Raw genomic sequence first — 6112 nt, forward strand, 5'->3', positions numbered from 1 at the left:
GTCTTACGAGGAAAGGTTGAGGGTGCTCGGCCTTTTATCATTAGAACGGAGAAGGATGAGGGGCGACTTGATAGAGGTTTATAAGATGATCAGGGGAATAGATAGAGTAGACAGTCAGAGACTTTTCCCCCGGGTGGAACAAACCATTGCAAGGGGACATAAATTTAAGGTGAATGGTGGAAGATATAGGGGGGATGTCAGAGGTAAGTTCTGGATTACGGTAGAATGATGGGGTGTAGATTAATTTGTTCTTAATCGAGGACAAAAGTTCGGCACAACATTGTGGGCCGAAGGGCCTGTTCTGTGCTGTATTTTTCTATGTTCTATGTTGTATAATGAGGGCTTGTGAGAAGGACATAACAGTAATAATCATGGGTGATTTTAATATCCATATTGTCATGTGAGAGGATAACCTCGAGGGAGATTTCATAGAGTGTATAAGGGATTGCTTCTTAGACCAATATGTTATGGAGCCAACCAGGGAGCAGGCTATTTTAGATTTAGTATTATGTAATGAAGAAGGTTTGATAAATAGCCTTGTTATTAAGGATCCTGTTGGAAGGAGTGATCTCAGCATGCTAGATTGAGCGAGAGAAGACAGAGTTCCTAACTGGAGTTTTAGTGTTGGGCAAAGGTAATTATACAGGTCAGAGGAAAGAGTTGGCCCAAGTAGACTGGGGACAGATAATTGAGGGTAGGGCAGTTGAGGAACAATAGCGGATGTTCAGGGAGATATTAAATACCACTCAATTAAAGTACATTCCTGACAGGAAGTGGAATTGTAAAAGGGTGAAAAATGTTCCATGGCTAAACAAGTCAAGGAAGGCAGAAAGGCAAAAACTAGGGCATACCATACTGCAAAAGCTAGTGGTAAACTGGAGGATTGGGAGAACTTTAAGGTACAGCAAAAGGCTACAAAAAAAATAAAATCAAAAGAGCTAAGATGATCTATGAAAGGAAACTAGTAGAAAACATAAACACGGATACCAAAAGCTTCTAAAAGTATATAAAGGAGGAAGAGAATAACTAAAGTGAATGTTGGCCCTCCAGAGGACGGTACTGGTGAAGTAATAATGGTGGAAGCACTGAACCAATATTTTGCCTCCGTCTTCACGATAGAAGATACCAAAAATTTTCCAAGAACTACAGTTAATGAGGACAAACGTGGTGCAATAACCATTGCTAGGGAGACGGTATTGAATAAACTGATGGGATTAAAGGCAGATAAGTCACTAGGACCTGATGGCCTTCACCCTAGGGTATTAAAAAAAAAATTTAGAGTACCCAATTCATTTTTTCCAATTAAGTGGCAATTTAGCGTGGCCAATCAACCTAGCTTGCACGTTTTTGGGTTGTGGGGGCGAAACCCATGCAAACACAGGGAGAATGTGCAAACTCCACACGGACAATGACCCAGAGCCGGGAACGAACCTGGGATCTCGGCGCCGTGTGGCCGCAGTGCTAACCCACTGCACCACCATGCTGCCCTTCACCCTCGGGTATTAAGGGAGGTGGCATCGGAGATAGATGATGCATTGAATATGATATTTCAGAATTCACTGGATCTGGAAGGGTCCTGGTGGATTGGAAACATGCGAATGTGACAGTCTATATCTATACTTCTCAGATTCTGGATCTAGCCTCCATCTTCTTTAACCTACCTCTACTGCACCACTGGACTCGTCATCTATGACTGAGCTCTGAGGGTTCTCTGTGCTCTTTTATATGTTTCAACCAGGTTCAGTTGCCCCAGATTGGTTTCCAATCTCAAGTTTTGGTCTTAGTTTCCTGAAATACTTTTTTTTAAAATTTAGATTACCCAATTATTTTTTCCAATCAAGGGGCAATTTTAGCGTGGCCAATACACCTACTCTGCACATTTTTGGGTTGTGGGGGCGAAACCCATGCAGACACGGGGAGAATGTGCAAACTCCACACGGACAGTGACCCAGAGCCGGGATCGAACCTGGGACCTCAGCGCCGTGAGGCGGTTGTGCTAACCACTAGGCCACCGTGCTGCCCTCCTGAAAGACTTTAAGGGTCCATTTCGTTTTTCAGTTTTCTTTTTCAATTAGGATCTGAGTCAAAAAAAAATAAAAATGTCAAAATACAGATTCCAACATCTCCTCCAAACATGTACAAAAGAGCTGAATTCCTGAAAATTGAAGTCAATGCGAAAGAAAAAACCTTCCACAGGTTGGAGTCATATCCAGCACAAAAGAACATGAGAACATAAAAAATAAGAGGAGTAGATCAGGTTCACCCTGTTCTGTCGTTCAATATGATCAGGGGTGATCTTCAGCTTTGACTCCACTTTCCCACCTACTCCCCATATCTCTTGATTCCCCTATCTCAGCCTTAAATATATGCAACCTGAAGCATCCACAACCCTCTGAGGTAGGGTGGGCAGCATGACGGCACAGTGGTTAGCACTGCTGCCTCGCGGCACTGAGGACCCTGGTGCAATCCCGGCCCCGGGACCCTGTTCATGTGAAGTTTGCACATTCTCCCAGTGTCTGCGTGGGTCTCACCCCCACAACCCAAAAATATGTGCATGGTAGGTGAATTGGCCATGCTAAATTGCCCCTTAAATGGAAAACAATAATTGGGTACTCTAAATTTTTTTTAAAACCCTCAGAGTTAGAGAAATCAGAGATTCATAACCATTTCTCCCTTCTCAATCTTAAATGAAGATGAAGTTGGTTGCAATTGTTGGAGGCCAATCATTTCAGCCCTAGTATATTGCTGCAACAATTCTTCAGGCTAGTGTCCCAGGTCAGGGTTTTTCAAAGTACGGGTCGCGACCCACCTGGTGTCAGGATGGTTGTAGAATGATCGGTTGTGGCGTTCTCACGGTGGTCCCCATCAAAGGCCACTATTGCCATTTTTATTGAGAATGGTGGCCAATAAAGACTTATAAATGAGAAGGAAACAAAGGTGTGTGCAATCTTTCAGCCATAAGCAGCAATAGTGAGCAGATCATGCGCCTTGTACGCACACTTGATGTCAAGCACCCTCTATGTACGTGCTTTTGGTGCCAAATGGTGGCGGTCAGAAGGAGAGATGTTTGCTGATGATTGTAAATAGTTTAGTACCATATGCAGCTCTTCAAGAGACTGGGTTACGGGGATAGGATGAAGGTATGGGTTTAAGTAGGGTGCTCTTTCCAAGGGCTGTACAGGCTTGTTGGGCCAAATGGCCTCCTTCTGCACTGTAAATTCTATGATTCTATGAAAGAATCTGTACAGCAGGATCAGGGCTTAGTGGGAAGTAACATTCACATCACAAAAGTGTCAAGCAATTGTCATCACCAACAAGAGGGAACCTAACCACCTTTCCTTGGACTGACATTCCTTTGCTGAAACCACCATCATCCTGGAGGTTACAATTGACCATAAACTTAATTGGACCATCCGCATTAATTGTGGTTACAAGCGGGTCCTATACTCTGCCATTTAGGAAAAATAAGATAGCAATCTTGCTGAACACACAAGTTTCTGAAGGGGCTTGACAAGGTTGCTTTCCCTAGCTAGAGAATTTAGAACACCGACTCACAGGGGCAGCAGTGTGGACCATCGGCAAGAAGCAACTCAGCAAGGCTCCTTCAACACCTTCCAAACCCACGACCTATAACACCCAGAAAAATTAGAGTTGCTGATGCACAGGAAAAGCACCTGCAAATTTCCCTCCAAGTCACACACAACATATATTGCTGTTCCTTCATTGTTGCGGCAGTCAAAATCCTTCCTACTAGCACTGTTGCTATCTTTTAATGGCTATAAATATAGCAATTAATAAGGTCGCCTTTCTTAATCTTAATTATGAATAATTAATAATGAACAAGGTTCAACCGAATATTGATCAAAGACCCAATACACCAGTTAGTTAGTTCAAAGTCAATGATATTTTATTTACACACAGTATGATTTACTCATGCACATTAACACTACAGGCTAAACTACTTCTATCACTAACACCTATACTTAACTTTGGGTGCCCACTTAAGTCAGAGGAACAGTGGCCGTTGTTCGGATCTGAGGCTGTTGGGTTCGAAGAAGTAGCAGGAGTATAGCTATTGTCGTCCGTCTGGTAGCGAGCGTTGAACTTGAACTTGCTTGCTTCTGGTGATGCAGATGGAGGGGTCTCCCCAGTTGAGAGCCGATTCCAAGAGAGCGAACATATGGCGGGGGTTCCTTCTTATACTCGGGGGGGGCTTCGCCCGCTTTTAGGCGTGCCTTAAACTTGGTCCCAATTAATCGAGCAGCTTCTCGATCACCGCCATCAATCTGAGCCAATAAAGGGGTGGGTGCCTTGATGGCTGGGCGTGTTCTAAGTGGCCGTTGGCCTTGTTTTGTATGTATCTTCTTGCTGAGGTAGTGGGCGTCAGAATGTCTGGGACGGTATCAGCTACCTGAGCACTAGTCTTTTGTTCATCGGAGATGGGCCATCAATGTGCAAATCGGCCAAGAGTTTTGGTTCTGTCTGCAGTCTGCCTTCTAAATACACATTCAGGCTCTGTGCCTGCTTGTTACTTTGCATTGTCCATTTTTCCCTGTATGCTCTGCGGGTGTCCATTTTATATGCTGAAAGTGCCAAACCAGATGGCTACAGCACCATGAGTGTACCTGCACCAGATCCACTCAGCAGTTCAAAAAGGAAAATCATCACCACCTTTCAGGCAGGAGTGGAATCAGACAATGCTACAGATGTGGAAATAGATGGTCTGAGTATTGCCCAGATATGTGGTCCGCTTGCTCACCTGGGGGATAAATATGACACCAAGGTTTTGAGCAGTCTTTGTTAGCTGTAAACAATTGTCAGGGACAGCAATGAAATGGGTGGCTGGTGAACTGAATTTGGAGTGGGGAACCATGATAATGGCTTTGATCTTCCCAATGTTTCATTGGAGGAAATTTCTGCTCATCTAGTACTAGATGTCAGACAAGAAGGCTGATAATTAAGCAGCAGTTTCGGAGCTGAGGGAGACAGAGGTGAGACAGAGTTTGTTATTGTCAACATTTATCTGAAAATTCATGCTGTGTAAGAGGGGCAAGTATTTATCCAAGGGGAGATAACAGTGCAGAGTAGGAAGTAAAATAATTGCAATGATTTTCTGGTTACAATTGGATAGACAGCAATGGAACCTGGCGAGTGGTTGATCAGACAAACCTGTTACAATAATAGCTAACATGGGAGCTAGGAAAGGGGGAAATAGGATCAGAGAGCAGGATGTGTGTTTCATGGCTGAGCTCAGAGAGGAGAGACAAGAAAAACTAAAGAAAGTTGAGAGTTCAGATTTAGAGAGGGTGGGGGAGGATTCTTAGGATGTCGGGCCCAATGGACAAGGAGAAATTAGGAAAGCAGTTGCGACAACTGAGCACAGGGTCTCAATCTTAGTGATAAAGAAATCCATGAGCTCATTGTGTTGGTTTGTTGGACATAAAGGAAGAAGAGACAGAGGAGAAAAGCAAATTACTGCGGATGCTAGAATCTGAAACGAAAGAGAAAATGCTGGAAAATCTCAGCAGGTCTGGCAGCATCTGTAGGGAGAGAAAAGAGCTGCAAGAGATGCAAGTGAAACGCCGCTTAACCTGGAATGAGTGTTTTGGGCCTGGGATGTAAGCATGGAAGAGGTAAAGGGGCAGGTGTTACACCTTCTGCATTTGCTTGGGACAGGGGCGAGTGGATTAAGAATATGTTTTGCAGTAGAGAAAAGAAGTGGAGGTTATCTTTTCATTCCAAGGTGGTCTGGAATAGTTTTGGCAAACAAGAGCAGGATCCGATGATACTTTACATCCTCCAGTCGGTCACAAAAAGGACAAATATTGTGCTGAATGACCAAACCCAGCTCAAGTCAGATCAATGCAAGTCTGAATCCCTGGACCTAAAGAAATGGAAATGGGAACCATATGGGGACCTTCCGAGATGAGCGTGTGTGACACAGGCATCAAAGATGGAGCAGATGGGTAGCTGCTAGGGTGGCCAACTGTCCATTATTTTACAGGACTGTGCCACAATTAAGCCCACTTGTCCCATGTTGCATGCATCCAAGATGTTTTTCTCTTCATTTGGACCTTTAAATCTCATGCTTGTGCAGCACCCACTCTTCTCC

Source organism: Scyliorhinus canicula, chromosome 13 (genome assembly GCF_902713615.1).
Source record: "Scyliorhinus canicula chromosome 13, sScyCan1.1, whole genome shotgun sequence".
NCBI classification, from domain to species: Eukaryota; Metazoa; Chordata; class Chondrichthyes; order Carcharhiniformes; family Scyliorhinidae; genus Scyliorhinus; species Scyliorhinus canicula.